The sequence below is a fragment of the Opisthorchis viverrini genome, assembly GCF_000715545.1.
Source record: "Opisthorchis viverrini unplaced genomic scaffold opera_v5_207, whole genome shotgun sequence".
Taxonomy (NCBI): Eukaryota; Metazoa; Platyhelminthes; class Trematoda; order Opisthorchiida; family Opisthorchiidae; genus Opisthorchis; species Opisthorchis viverrini.
Window position 1 is genome coordinate 636,079 of NW_008751864.1, and position 16,504 is coordinate 652,582.

Genomic DNA, 16,504 nt, shown 5'->3' on the forward strand with positions numbered 1-16,504 from the left:
CCTCTTCCATGACCATTTGCCTCAAAGTTCGGCAGATTTTATTGCCTCCTCCGAAAAAAATGGTAGAAAGCAAGCATTTCAGAAATATCCATAGTAACTCAAAATCGAGCTCCTATAGTCTTGAGTGCCCCTGTTGGGCGCTGCCGATCCACATCAGAAAAAGATAATATGTAAACTTTTGAGCAGAAGCCTTTTTGATGAAAAATTGACCGTCTTCCATATCCGGGAACAGTCCGCACGTGCCGAGATTAAACACAAACACAATATGCCGCGACATCAAATCGTCGGTTATCTGACATCTACACTTCACAGTCCATGTACAACAAAAGCTTCATTACGCGATTACCGTTGTCAAACCATTCGCGCCCCCGTCCCTTCCCAACAGACTCTCTGACTCTGGGTTGAGATCTACTGGCAAAATCAATCAAATGTAGGCCCTCAAGTGACGTCATTCACGTGCTTTCCAGACTGTCTGATTTCTTCTGCCCTTACGCTTTATACTGTGCCGTCATGAACTAATTTGTATTTCTGTTACTTTCTGTGTACTGCCTGCTGCACTGGTGACGTAACAGTAGTGGGCAAAAGTCCCATATTCAATGGTTATCTGACTGGTTCGCTGAGTTTCACCAGGAAGAGTAAGTGTCATATTGCTAATTTTTTGGTGATTCTAAATCTGTAAGTTGTTAGTTCAAACTTCTGTAATGAACTGAAAAACCTAAGCTTTTTCCGCACATGAAAATGCATTTGTGATTAAACGGAGCCCTCGTGGGATTTATTTACCCTTTTTACAGCAGTTAAACTGATTGTTGTTTTCTATGGTCACGAATTATACCTTGAATTATCCCTTGCTACACCTGGTGAGGTTTCCATTTCGTGGTGACTGTAAGTATACGTATAGCTATATGTGAAACAAGCACAGTTTGAGTAAACACAATTGCTTGAAGCTAGTATCGAAATTCTCGGTGGACCTGATAATGAATCGCACATCATATACTCACATGTGACTACCTCTCAGTAACAATCGCCAGTGGTACGCTTATCAATTCCACAAATCCACAAATCAAAGATTTGTCCAAGGTTTTCGCATATACTTCCCGGGTGGTGACTAGTCCCGTCGCTGCAGTTTCCCTTAGCGACACACGGTAGACGCACGAAACCAGTGGACCCCTGGGGATTGTTGTATTATACAAATTTGACGGTGTCCACAGTAGTTGTCTTTCATTTTACGTTTTCCACACAACTGAAAAAGCTCGTTAAAGATACTCTCAGAAAGCAGGATTGTATCGCATCACTTCTTCAATGATTCAGTTAGACATGGCATTTGCGATGTTGCCTTGTGGATCTTCCTCATCTTGTCTTTGAAAATTCATTCTTTCCCCTGAAAATTTTTTTGACGCATCTGAGTCCCTCTAGTACGATCGGAATTCCAAATTTATGGTTTGATGTCGAAACTAAAACAGAAGAAGTGGCTTGCTTTTCGGTAAAAACATTCTGCAGAATATTTGCAACCATGTTCCCTTCCACCATTCTTTGTTACAGACATCATATCTCAAAAGCTTTCCCGTAAATGTATATACCATTTTGTTCGAGACGTAGCTGGAATATCAAAGGTGACTGTACATGCGTTCGCCTGTTTGCAGTATGACACTTTACCAGCGTGAACCACCTTATTGATTTCAGATATGAAGCAAGCCCGTCTCATACAGCTCTACTATCAAGCTTACCGCCTGAACGGTTTTTGAAAACCCAGTGGGACTGTATGCTGTGCGATAAGCCGGAACATTTAACTGTGTAAAATTTCGAGTTATATTCTCTACTTAGGCTGCCACATCAGTCCGTTTTTATATGGCACCACCATGTGTTGTAAAAATAAAGGTCAAACGGAACGAACGTTACCTTCTAGAAATGAATTATCATATTTTTCTAGCACGGCTATCCACTTCATATGTCACCAACATCGTTTAGCAACGCTGTGCAAGAGATATTTGCCCAAAAAGTGCACATGCATTTAATGCGGTTTGCGGTTACGATTCACGTTTGTGAGTGGTGTACTTTCCCGTTCACTTTACTGGATGCTTGGACTGATGAAGAAACATTTCGCAAATCCAAATACCACAAAAGCCAAAGGTGGAAAATGAAAGGTGGAAAAGGTGGGAATGAAAGGGTTCGGATTTTCAAACTACACTCTGCTCTAAACCATTGGAATCAGTTAATTCTGTATTGTCAGACAATCCAGTATCATTGAAAAATCCAGTGTCAGTGAAAAATCCAGTATCAGTGAAAGGAAGTCCTTCGCTGCGGAGTTATATATTCGGGAATGCCAAATGACCGTTTACAGACCATTGAACAGAGAAGCAAAACTCTAATCTGCATCTTAATTACAAAAACTGGACACAGATCTTCTCCCGAACCAGTCTTCCTGGAGATTCGTTGACTCCAATCATTCGTCGGTCAAATCCAAGCAAATGTTACAAAGTGGCCCCGCGAATTCCGCAACAGAATTCCCTTTTTCAACCAACAGAAAGCGAAATTTTACGAACAACACATACTACTCGCGTGCCTCCCGATCAGTAGTATCACTGTTCCATGGTATTTTCTAACCACCGATATTCATTACTCTAAGAATAAGAACTCAAGAACTACATTCTTGTTAGATGCAATGAATGAACTAATCGTAACAAAAACGCATTTCGTGCTCAAAAGAGAATTTTGTCCTGTTTCTAGCAAAGCTTGAAATAACTGCATGCGGCCATATCAAGTTTTTCATTTTTCATGTGAAATTAATTCGCCTGCGGTCATTTTATGAAAGTGGACGCCTCTAGTGGAACGCAGCTTCTTGGCAGCCACCTTGATGTTTGAGCTGGCCTACTTTAGCCCACCTATCCCGACAGAAGTGTTGAAAAATCCATTCTCGTGTGCAACAATTGTAAGGTTTAAATTCCTAAGTTTACCAAACAATTAAATTGGTCAAATAATGATGCAGTATTTGCTGGGCCGATTCCTCCAAGCTAGTTTATGACCATGGATTATATATAGAAGGCGTTTTACTACAACAGATACATGGTTGATGGTTTGGTAGATACTAGGGGAAAAAGTATGCGTTTGTACCCTTTTGGAGATTAAATACACTTCACACCAATCTTCCCACTACTTACCGTGAAGAGCTCACAAGTGCATATCATTCCTAAAACTTGCTTTAAAGTACATAGTGTAAACTATAAAACACAGGGCTTGACAATAATCTACCTAGTATGAACACTATAGAGATTCTTCCCGGTTTAATCAGTTAAAGCACGAAGCGCCGCTTGGTGCAAGCACCGATAATGACCATGAGCTACAACTTTCTACTCACAACGAACGAGGAGAATGAATACTAGGTGCGGTTGGTCAAGTGGTACAGTGAGCCGAGAGTATCAGCGGTTCATTCGCTTTAAGCTCCCTTTTAGTGGAAACAACACAATGACCCAAATTATTATACGCCCTCAGATGTGCCCACCGCATCGGAGGTGCTAGCGAGTATGAAGAACTGTGGATGATCGCTGCGTTCCATTCGGCGACTGAAACAAATTGGTGTCACTTCTCACCATATATATATATATATATATATATATGGTGAGAACTGACACCAATTTGTTTCAGTCGCCGAATGGAACGCAGCGATCATCCACAGTTCTTCATACTCGCTAGCACCTCCGATGCGGTGGGCACATCTGAATCAGTGGAGAAAAGCACGCTTCTTGCTTTTTAGTTGGACATCGGAGTACGCTACCTAGAACGTACCTAGAACGGTGAAATCTTTGATGGTATATTCTGTTTACGCAACCTAGGTATTGCTGGCTTCCGTCGCACTTTTATCCGTGGACATTCTTTTGAGTTGTGAGTGTACCACTTTTCCACCCCCGCTTAATAAATAGTGTATATGTGGTCTGTAAAAACCAGTCGTCCAGGTATTTCGACTGATGTGTCTGAGTTTAAAATGCTACGTTGCATACCACTCCATATATACTTGTGGCGATAACACTGAGTCAAACTTCACCAGCTACATGCAAAATGTTATGAGATTCAGAAGGTACAAGGTAAAACTTTTAACGTCTGCAGGGTGCATGATTTACGAGTGATCACGTGATCCCCATAAGACCAAATGCCAACGAAAGGTGGTGCAAAGGATTTATTGTCCCTAAAATGTCGCGGTTTAACTTTGTAAACATTTCTGCACTCTGAAGAATAAACTTTTTAGCATAATTTATGAATAAAAGTAAATTCGCGATCACCCCCATCTTTTGCACTACTAGTCTTTAGCAAAAGTACAGTCACATTTGCCTCCAACTCTTCCCCACCCTACGCCACCCAACCCTAACCCAAGAATTAACTACTTTAAAGGGAATGCACAAAAAAAAAACAAAAATTTTGATTAACTGTAGACTCACCGACTTAAAAAAGGCTTGTATGACAGTATCTGTGTTCACAAAGCATTGTCTCCAGGGTACTGCCTTGATTGCAACACTCCAGTCCAATTTACTATTCCAATTGTCTTCAACTTGCAGTCGCTTAGATGTCTTATTCCATATCCTTTTTATCCAAAATTTCTGCCAACTTTCGCTGTAAGACTGCGATCAGTCTGGCCGATGATGGTTTGGGAATGATTCGCCCCCATACTAATCACCTGGACCCTTATTCTACTACTGGCCAATAACCCCATTATTCGGTCTGTCACAGAATTGGAAGGTTACTTCGTTTTCCATAATTATTCAACTTCCCCTACCCGTTAGCTTTACAGCCTTTCTTAAGTTCATCCTGAGCATGGTTTTCGTCATATAGTTTCACAGATTATTTGACAAGAATAACCAAGATTAGATGGTATTTGCTGGCATAAAGAATTATCACAATAGCATCTAAAGATTCAACCAGGAGAGTCATGGCACTGGTATGACTGTTGAATGCACTTGGAAAAATGGTTTTATTTTGTGAAATTGGAGCTCACGTACAAAGAGCATTACTCCTAGTGGGAAAAGATGTGGTTTTTAGCTTAGATTATGCTGAAAAGTCAAAAAGCACTGTAAATCCTTTCTCTTCTTATTAGAAACCGCAAACTAGTGACCTTTTGGCCGATGGCTGAACCTGGCACCGTTTGGCCTCGGGCAGCTAAAGAACCGTGTAACTAGACATAATTTGATGCCATTTAATGTCATCCAATCACAGGCCACATTAATTGGTCACATACTGACTGTTTTTAGTGATGCTTTCAACCGTTGGAGGCTGAACCAATACGCGTTCATCCAGTTGCCGGAAATTTGCGTGTTCGGTAGTCTCCTAGTTTTGTTGGACGCAACTTGTTGATGATGATGATGATGAAACTGTTATACAATGGTTCTCGGTTTTCAGAGTAGCATTGTCTTACTGAGGGGATTGAAATTCCAATTTAAGAACATACATTATTACTACAAGAAATCCCCTACTGTGAACCTGTTTCATTTTATTTCCAAGAAATCACTACGAAAAAGACGAGGTAGTTTTCACTTGAGTTAACATAGTGCCCAAGAGAGTAAAAGGTCTGTGGGTAATTTATCAGAATTGTTTGGAACAAAAGTGGGCATACAAGTGAGATACCACTTTAGTGGTTGTTCCTCTCAAATTTAGGCATCGCGAAATTAACTGTGGAGCAAATTAGCCGTCACAAACAATCCACTAGACACCACACACACAACAAAACTTGCCATCCATGTCAAACGATACTGTACTTCACCAGGGAGCATTCGATACCAATATTTAATTACATGCAAGCTTAATATTGGAACAAGTGTGCAGACCAAACGACATTGTGCATAGTATTGTGATTTCATATAATCTCGAGATACCTGATTCTATTGTCTACTGTCATTTCACTCAACTGATCAACATAAAAACAAAATGAGAAATGCATGATGGAGGAAGTTAATTTTCAGACAGGAAATTGAGGTGGGCCACGGAAACGGAAAGGACTAGTTTTTATTGAAAGTCGCAGAAAAGGTATGAGGACATGGTGGCTACTATCATATAAGAAGATAAAACGAATAGCATTGAGAGCAGATTCATAAACACTAGAAGATTGTGGCTAGGCCATCATCTCGCGAACAACCCTTTGGCCAGTAGTATGGTCATACTGCCATATGATTGAAATGTATCCAGTCGTTGCATTGGTATTATTTCTACGCTTTCTAACTGGAGCCCCCAGCATTCTTTCAGCAGCTTTAAACAGTAATTTTGGAGAATACTCACATTTATGCACCGATAAATCTCAGTCTGTTCTAAATATACTGTGCTTCTACACTTGCAAAGAATGTCACCTTAAGTGTCCGAAATTATTAGGGTCTTTTTTCCCATCCAAAGAAATACTTGTGTTATTGTGTGTACACATATTACGCTAGCCTCGAGAAAATTTCGGAAAGCTTTCAAGACGGTGAAGCATTCTGGTTTAAACATCATCACCTTCAAAAAGTAGAAGGATGTAGACTGTACATTTTGATACTGTCGTCTTTCAAATCCTCAAGTTGGTCTAAATCAGTGCTTCTTTACAAGGACGTGAGTCCATTGATTTCTTTTGAAACGGTTTGTATTGCGATTTAATTCAGAATCAATTGCACTAACTGAAAACCATCAGCCAATACAGTGAGGTAGAATATTCAGTCTGAGAATTAACCCTGTTACGGGTTTAGAGCCTCTGCAGGGGACACTTGTTTCGTTCAAATAATCCTTATGTAAACTTAATTCATACATGCAATAGCACACTCTGTTATCAACTTCAGACGTCAAAATGTCGGAGAAAATGAAGCCAAGATAACTGCCAACTTGGTTATGTGTACACTTGTCTATCCGCACAAGATGCACTTGTAGCAATATTTGAGAAGGCTACTTGGAGTATGGATAAGACGGCCGTGACTGCGTACCAACTCAGTTTTTATCAAATCAATTAACTTTTCGTTATATCATGCAGACCGTTAAAGTAATTGTCAGAGTCCCAACGTTCACCCGCGCTGTATCTAACTAGTTTGGGACGGGATCAAACTCAGTGTGGGTCGCGGTGATCTCCGGTGATCAACAGGGCTTTGAATGAGTGCCTACCAGCACGTCAGGTCAACTATGCTTTGGGTTAATATTGATCTTATACAGCTCCGTCTGCCACTCCTCCGATGCAGATTTTACGTTTGTTTGAGATAAAGGTTTATTCACTTCCGTCCCACAAATGACATTCGATTCTGGGAGCCCATTCATGCCTGACCATTATTACGCTACCAAGCCGAGTGTCTAGGGTAAAATGTAAAAAGTTCAATCACCGGATGTCAGAACATCCCATGGGTTAATGCAACCAAACTGGTTCGTTGAGAATTCCTTCCTTCATAGCTGGACTGATTTTATGTCCCTACTTGTCTGGAGTGTCTGAAAATATTCGGAACTTTAAGCTGCATCAGAAAAACTTCCCGAGAAATGCCAGTACGTTCGGCTTGAAGTTGCCTGTCTTTTGGTCTGATCTGCTGTTCAGCATATTTCACGCCGGTAGAAAACGTTTTTCTTGTCTATTTTTGAACATCCTTGTAACTCAAAAATTAGATACAGCTGGTCAGCCCCAGTAAATGTCACAACCCGAATAAGGCTATGTTGATGGAAAAGCATTGACTGTCAGGTAAGTGGCGGCACCCAAAATCAACAAATGATTTGTGCGATGACTCTTAAGGCTTAATGTTGGCTTAATTCAGTCAGCTCACATTATTATCAGATTCCCAGGAATTCCTTTAAAAACTTCGCATGTATCCTTCTATAGGCCTTACTTTTACTAAATATGTTTTTATTCCCAAGCAAAGAATGTTTCACTAATGAGATTTGTTTATGAGACAAAGTAACTCATCATGGTATGATCAACCCAGCTTTTATTCATTTAGGCCGGAGATAAAATTAACTAGTAGGACTTCATACATAAATGCACAAGTACTTTACTTGAAGAGTGCTGTTAACTTTCTAACTTATTAGGGATATACTACCTTACCTTTTGTATCATTTAGAGCTATTGCATACGTTTTCATCCATCAATATAAATGCAATGCATCACTTGAGAAGTATGCCATCGTGCGAATCCGGGACAGAAGGACAAGGGGTAATGTGTGCCGTTTGAGTACGACTCAATCACAATACTTGTCAGACAGTCATGGCCAAACGCTATTGTCTTCAGCCACTATCTGGGGGTTCGTGGTTTGCAATCTTCAAGTAAATGGAAGGATGCGCTGTGCTGGTGATTCCCTACATTGCTTCAGGACCCTTTTGTATAGACAGACAACTTTACAAATCTCACATTGTCATCGATCTGCTGTATGCTTCTTCGTTATTTAGTACCCGCATCAATCAAGTAAAAGCAAAGAGTACACCTTAAATATTTGCCACAAGAGATTTAAACACCCAGTTATACACATTTATCAGGACATGTAAATTACCTAGATTCTACCTTTATGGCTTTCAGGAAATCACCAATCTGAATGCGTGGTATTTTGCACCAGGTATGTTTGATGGTTATTTACACACTATTCAGAAGAACCTCATATTCTGTTGCGTAAAAAGGATACCAGTTAAAGACATCCGAACACAAGCTTGTTCTCTGGGTAAGGGATTGAGGAGACTTTATGTTCCATGAGATGGTTTCATTCGAAACAAAATCACAGACTGCCCATCGAAAACGATTGATAGGGAGCAGAGGGTGTCCGAAATTTTGAAGAAAATTACCCGTTTCCTCTCAGTAGGAATTTATACTACCTGATAAATCAACACCAAATTCGTCGCAAGCCTGTGCGTTTGTTTCCCAAGAAGTGAGCACGATCACTGAATTTGTATTACACCTACAACCTAAATGTGAGCTTTCGTGGCCTCAACATCAGTGAACAATTCCTGTGGCTGTCACCACTACCATCAGCCGCTAGATTTACACGAGCACAGTGGAGTTCTTGCGCATGAAGCTCGATAAAATAATCAAATCTCTCTGAGTCTTCCCACTTCAATAACATTGTAGACTATTCCAAAATCTGTTGATCTGGATTTCTTCCTCTATTGAGCAGACCCTTTGTATAAAAAGAGAAACTAAAACATAGTCACTATAAACCAGAAGAATGTTTTGGTGGATCCAGTGATTCATAGTCCAGCTTTTAAACTGGCTCGTCCAAGAATAGACCAGACTTCAGATAAGTGTCCGTTTTGATTCGTCCCTTTTATGGCGGCGGTTTTAACGAGGCAGTTGTGATTCTCTGATCCCACCTGAATTCACTGTGGGATCATCTCACCAAAGCAAATGAGGATATTTTGAAAGCCTGTTGTGACCTGTATTGGTCAGGATAAGCATTGTGGCTGAACACAGTAATCTAAGGGGTTAGAGACATTAGAGAGTAAGCCAGAACATTCAGCTAATAGATAACCCATTCAAGTCCTAACAATGCAGTTTAGTCATCCAACGGCACACATCCGTGCTTATCTTGATTCTCATTAATATTTTCGTACATACCTTTTTTGTTCAACAAAGTGCGTGCTCATCACAATATTTTTTTCACCGCAGACAGAAGCAGCAAGGAACACAGTATTAAATCCTCAATGCTGTTTGCATTTTGAGCTCCAAAAGCAAAATAACAAAAATTACAGGACATGTCACCTAACTAGACTGAGCTGAAATAAGAACATACTGGCGGTTCATGTATAGCGTGGATCGCATGAGAATCAACTCCGCACTAGTCGATATATTTCATCCATCACGCAATAAATAATGACACTAGCAAGATCTAAAGAAAATCGTCACCCCCCAATGCATCGTAGATTTTATGTGGGCTATTCATGGAACCGAGAAATGAAGATGCCTCCCAGTTTGGTCCACTCTTGGGTAGTACTTTGCTAAGTGAAAAATCCACTAGAACAGTTACAACATCGCCGGCGTTTCTCTCAGGCAACACAGAAAATCAAAGCCAGGCACCTCACATTCTATGAAAACTTCTGTTTGCTAGGTTACGTTAGTCAACCGAATTTCAGAATCAGCTCTGTCAAATCAATTATCATAACAGGTCTTCAGATAACGATCGGTAATTCATGATCTTGGAGATGACCATAGAGATACAAACGTGTCTAAATAATTCACCATTCGTCCTGGCGATGGATAGCTGCGTAAATTGGAACGGTTGTCAAAAGATTTAGCGCGGAAATACCACTAAAAATCTTTGCTATATTTATTGTGACGTTACTAGCTGCTGGCACCGTCTGATCACGCAAGGCATAGACCACCTTTCGGACGGTACTAAGGCTTAGAATTCCACAGGTAACCCATTCTAAGTTGGGACGACACTCTTATCAGTTCACCGTACAGCTTGTTGGCTATGTGACTGTAGTCCTCTATCCATTACTGTTGAAGCAAGCATGGACCATTCAAAGAAGACTGCTGAATAGTTTATAGGGTAAACAACTCAGAAACTCAGAATCTCAAATATGCGCTAAAACCTATGTGCCGTGCAGCTACTGGTAACTGTTGCGTGTTTGAGACGCTGTGATCAAATGCTCCAAATCAATTATCTGTAAAAAAATTATAGAACGCAATACTGTAAACATCTTCAGGGGTTATCCCCTAAAGCTCTCAGCAAGCAAAAATATCCACAACATACCATAGTGCACTTTAATTTAGTAATAAACTGGACATTAATTACGATTAATTAGCCACTGAACTTCTGGTTCCTCTGGTTATTTTAAGAGGTGCACCAAAAGTTACAACGAGAAATGCCAACATTTCTTAAGCAAAAATAAGAGTCCGTCTTTAAAACTGGGCCAACGACGACATTTCTTCGTCCTAGCTGACCGTAAAAAAGTATTGACGGGCTTGCATTTCTAGCGTTCCCAAATTTATTTGAACCTCACTGTTCCGCGCCGTCTGTCAAAGACTTCACTCAAGACCATCAGATAATTATGCATAGTTACATGAGCTGTATGTTCACTCCAAAGTTCTGGTCGATATTTGCCATGGTGTAGAACTGGCAGTCGTTTCCGATGCCTGACAAGATGTTCTCATGCACGGCCCGCTTGACAAAATGAACTTCATGTTTAGTTCACTGTCATTTTCTGCTAAACCGCGCACGTCCTTGGTCGAGACTGGTTTAATGCGATACTAGAGATGACGTAGCGGCAAAAAAATGTGGTTCGCAATAAAAGCCGGGGAATGAATTTGAGGGTCCACTGATCCTATCAGTGCTTTTTCGTAGAAACACCCACTATACTTAGGTTTTAACTGGTTACTGGCCGAACGCATTCAAAACACTCGCTAATAATCGTCCTTCTTTCTTTGTGCATTCTTTGATTTGTCACCGTTAGGGCACGGACGTCCTGGTCGCTGGGCCTTAATCCCGAGCGCACTTCCATGGCCATGCCAGAATTTAATTTTTAAATATTTGACACGTCAACTTGGCATGTCGCTAGCTACCAGTGCATTCTGGACATCACTTCGTAATAACGTACGAAACAGCGAATGTACGTTTTGTTTTGGCTGTTGCAGGACTCGTAAGATGAGCAATAAACTAATCGGGATTCGATGATATTATGAGGAAATTTGAAAGTTTATTCGATATCTCGAGATGAAAATGGAATTATTTTGTTCTGAAAAGCTTAGAAGGACCATTTATTCCTAGTTGCGAAACATCAGAGTAACCAGCTAAAATACAGAGCCTAAAACCATCCAGAGAGCCACTGGAGGATTTAACTGCAATCCAGCGCACCGCCCTTTGAAGTAACCTGAGTAAAATAATTTCTCAAGAACTGAAGGAGAACTGCTCAAACCATAACGATGTGGACACAAAATCTAAATGTTGGATAGTAAATTGTCTGAAAGGTCGCCTCAACCGAACTCCATGCATACGCCCCAATATACGTTCATACATCTCGTCATCAATTTTGGTTACATCATTCGGACATCAAACTCCTGTCACCTAACGAGGTCTACATGCGCCCAAGGTCAAGTTGTGCCCCAATAGGCTACCTACTGGAGCACCACTTGACCCTTGTAAGCACCAAAACATTCAAGATATGAACGACGTAATACATACGAAATGATAAGCTATAACGGGGGCGTCAACCTCAATTTATGCCATTTCCTAGTCATACAACGGGAATTACCAGGCAGTTACCATAATCCAATTGAACTGCTAGGAAATTCAAAGTAAGCTGCTCCAAAACACCCCAATCTGATAAATCGGTAAGCTTATTAGAATGAAACTAGCGGAATTTTGCGCTTGAACGGAATCAGAAACAGTAGTGATAATCAGTGCAGTCAGACAAATCGGCTGAACGTCCAACGGTTTGTGCACACAACAACCAACAACGACTGGTTCCGCCATGAAGCTGCTGGTGCATGACAGACTGAACCGGATGTGAAAATACACAAATAGTGCTGGGTCTCCATTGCGGGCTGAAGGGCGCATAAAACGTGTGAAATCCAAAACATTTCACCTCACCTCCTCCAGAATTTACTGTCAAAGTTACACTGGTAGGAATGTCAACCAGATGGGAAAACATCTCCCCTTACCCAACAGGCTCCGTTTAGCTAAATGGCTGGTTCTAATGGAGTGAAATATATGTAGAAATTTCTTTGGGATCCGAATGACCAATACACCGTTAAAATCTGAAAGCAATTGGTTTGATACTAGGGATCACGGAACACTTTAAACTTTCCCCTCCTTGTTCGTAGAAACTTTTTCATTCACGCAAGTCAGGGTCGCACACCAAATGCCTACGAAGAATAAACGGAATAAGCTGAAAGTCAGTTTTGCAGTAAAAATAATTTATCATTTAGGCATCCAACACAGCACAGTGATACTATGTAGTTATACCATCTCAACTGATATGTAATTCTAGGTTGTGTTTATTTAGCTGACACAGATTCTTGGACCTTTTATGCATACTGTGCTTAATTTTTTGGCCGGTGTATCATGACGTATTCATTGTGAGCAAAATGCTGGCATAGACCCCATGTCCCAGTTAATCAAGTTTTCTTATACATTGTACCCGTTATTCTACTGAACCAACCCAATCGAGTAGATAAATTCCTGACCTTGTAGAACCGTCAAATCCATTATTAACCCTAATATGATACCGCATGATTACGTACAGCCTGTGGAAGTCTGTTCGCTTTGGTTTCTAAAAGGATGCATTTGTAACTGGGCATGTGCAGCGTTGGTATATAAGTACACCGCAGTCATTCAGTTGTGTGTGGTGATTAGGGGGTTGTTCTACAAGCAAGTTGCTTGTAGATGTCTCATCACCAATTATGAAAAAGCCATCATCATCAGGATACAACATTTCATTTTATGGGTCCATGGTACCACATCATAACTAATATAGGTATTTTTGGTCATTTGTCTTACATACGTTCTATGATAATGAAAGTTGGAATTTGCTCAACTACGCCAACGAAAAAATTTCAGAGATTGTCAAACACTATTACATGATCACTGAATGCTTCCAAAGCAGCAATTTTTTTGAGATCCTGAGGCCTAGTGTTTGTTTGACAAAGGTTGCCTATGCAATCAAAAATTGAGCCATCGAATCCGACCTACTTTGAAGGGATTCTACTAAGAGATGAACAAAGAACCTGGCAGCCGAATGAATATCTTACTCAGTCGAGATATTGTGTTACACGATGGTTCGAGATCAAGCTGCAGTTTTCAAATCAAGCATAGATAGTTCTGACACAGTTCTCAAGGCTATATTCTCCCTATACACCTCGCTAAGAAATGAACGAGAACGTCGTTGCCGGCGGCAATGGTTTGCATTTAGGTCTGCTGCCTGCATGGTTCATGCCTAGAATATTAGCACCATTTTAGAAAGAGAAGCCAAATAGATACGTTCCACATAAAGGCGAGATAAATCAATGTTTAGATTCCAATTATTTTTTGCATATCACAAGAATCGGCTATCCCAAAGGCGCAATTACAACCGTGCTTGCTGCCTGGTCCACTGCAGAACGCTAATTTGTTCGCAATAGGAGCAGCAAAGTCCGCAGATCTCCTAAGGACAACGGGCGCTAAATATGGGGAGACTTCAAACGTCTTTCACAATAAGCACATTGCTTTCAGGCGCAGTGGAGAACAAATTTTTGATGGTTTATAACCGTCGTAGGATTCAAGATACTGAGCATGAAATAGCTGAGCAGGCTTCGCTGCTGGTTTTACGAGTTTTTATGTATCAATTTTCAGCTTTATATGTTATTCCGTAACCTAAACTGGACTGTGTTCCGATACTTTTATCAACCAAATTACATTTCTCCGTTAACGTTGATGAATATATATGCCTGTGCTTTCGCATATCACCAGACTCCCACAAAATTCTTCGGTGGAGCCTCTAGACGATTTTTGCTGATTTTTTATGGCCGGCTCCAGTGATTACGAAACAGCTGTTTCGTCCGCTGCATTTTTTTTCGCAAATGATGTCTTTCTGGTACCAGAAACTAAATAAAAAGCAAAAACATTTATCGGTCTGCGGTCGAATTTTCAGCATGCCATCCAGGTCTCTTGCTTGGACCGCTTTCACCTACATCAACTACAACCTTAATAGCAGCACATCACCACTGTATCTCAGAACCGTTCTTAAACTGATGGACCAATAGACGTGATTGGTGACTCAACTGTTTACACATCTTAAGGATTCAAGTGCCATGCTGTTCGCTATTATCGGTTGTTAAAGCCATTTAATGATCAAGGAAATAATAATCTGACCCATACAAATCTTCAACGGATGATTCGAAAAATAAGGTTTGTGTTTGGCTCTGAAATTTTGGATGGAAAGTTTTTTTCGCGAGTTCATTCTTTTCAGTTTACACTCTAGTGGCTCGCAATAACCCCAGAACGTTTTGCCCCGCAAATGTTCCCGTTCTTTCGAACACAAAGTAGCCCAGACCACAATTCTTACTGTTTACTATTACCTCACATGGAATCACTAACAAGCAGTAAGTGATGGAAGGGACAAATATGGAAATCAAATGTCATTTTCTTAAAATTTTCTTTTCTCATTATTGGGCCGGCTGTCAATCCACATGATTTTATCATCACTGGATCCTATTTCAACTCATCTTCCATATGTTATTTTTCTATGCTAAGATTAGCAACATGAGTATGATAAAGAGTGTTGTTTTTGAGCGATGCACCGTTTTATAGCTTGGGTACGGACACATGGTAAACACCTGTTTGCTTATAAACACTAACCAAGAAGAGACGAAGCACATGTCACTTATCTGCCAGTTTAAAGATTGCGCTCTGCCGGTGCTATTTACGGGCCACAAAACCTACGTTGTTGTTTAAAATCACTTCCATACAGTTTGCTTTCTGCTGCAAGCTCGCATTTCTAGGTATATTTGTTTCGTAAACTGTCTTTATAAGTAGCTCAGAGGAAGAAGGAGTTCACAAGATGGGTGTGACTTCTACCTGAGAAGTAGTCACTTAAGGAGCTCATCAACACGGGGACATGAGATAAAGCTTCCGTGACTAGAGGATGAGTGCAGCTACCTCCTGTCTAAAAGTGAGTTTATCGCAATGTTCTTTAGCCACTTGTGGTCCAGCCATTAAGTTTTTAAACTTCTTTCCAGAATTTTTGGGGAGTGAAACTCTTGGGAGTTTCGTAAGATGTGCACTGATGGTGATCTCCAATAAAGATGAAACAGGTGTATTGGGCCTCTCGGCTTCTCGGCATGGTTCGACTGCAATTACAGGGCGGCATCTCAATCGATATGATACAGTCACTGAGAAATCCTTCGAAACTTTCCATTACATATGAAAAACGATAGCGCAGAACACAAAAAGTGCAAGCGAAAAATAGAAAAGCTGCCTAATATTATTCAAATACTTAGTGAGAAATGTGCACATTTTACGTAATGGATAGAATGTAATAGGTAGGATAAACACCTGGAGCTTATCCATGTTCTTCGAACTGCTGGTGTCATTGCTTTTTAAATGAATAGGAAAGCCGAAATGCGTTGATGTTTTCTGCTGTTCATTCTCCTTAAAAATAACTCATTTGAAAGGAAAAATATGTAACCGAATTTCGTTCGTTGGTGTTAACAATATATATATATATATATAATATAGAATCAAGTATTGTTCCGCAAGATAAACGCACCTGCTGCACTCTTTTGTAACAATTAATCGGATAAAATCAACGATAAACTTAGGAAACTTAACTTACCTTCTCGTTCATACAGCCCAACATACAAGGAATAGACGGGCCACACAAATCCAGATCCAGCAATCCGACCGTGCAATGTGCATGGACAGGTTCAGTGTAGTTTTCTGAAATTCTTTTTACCCTTCGACAAAGACCACGAGCCAGACACACCGCCAAACTGCTCTTCCCCACTCCACCTTTGCCGGATAGAATTAGAATGCGGTTGTGGATACGACCAAGTCTGTTGTGTATGTTCGCAATGACATCAGGTTCACGTTCAGACAGTGGCAAGTTCGCCTGACCACTGGAACATGCT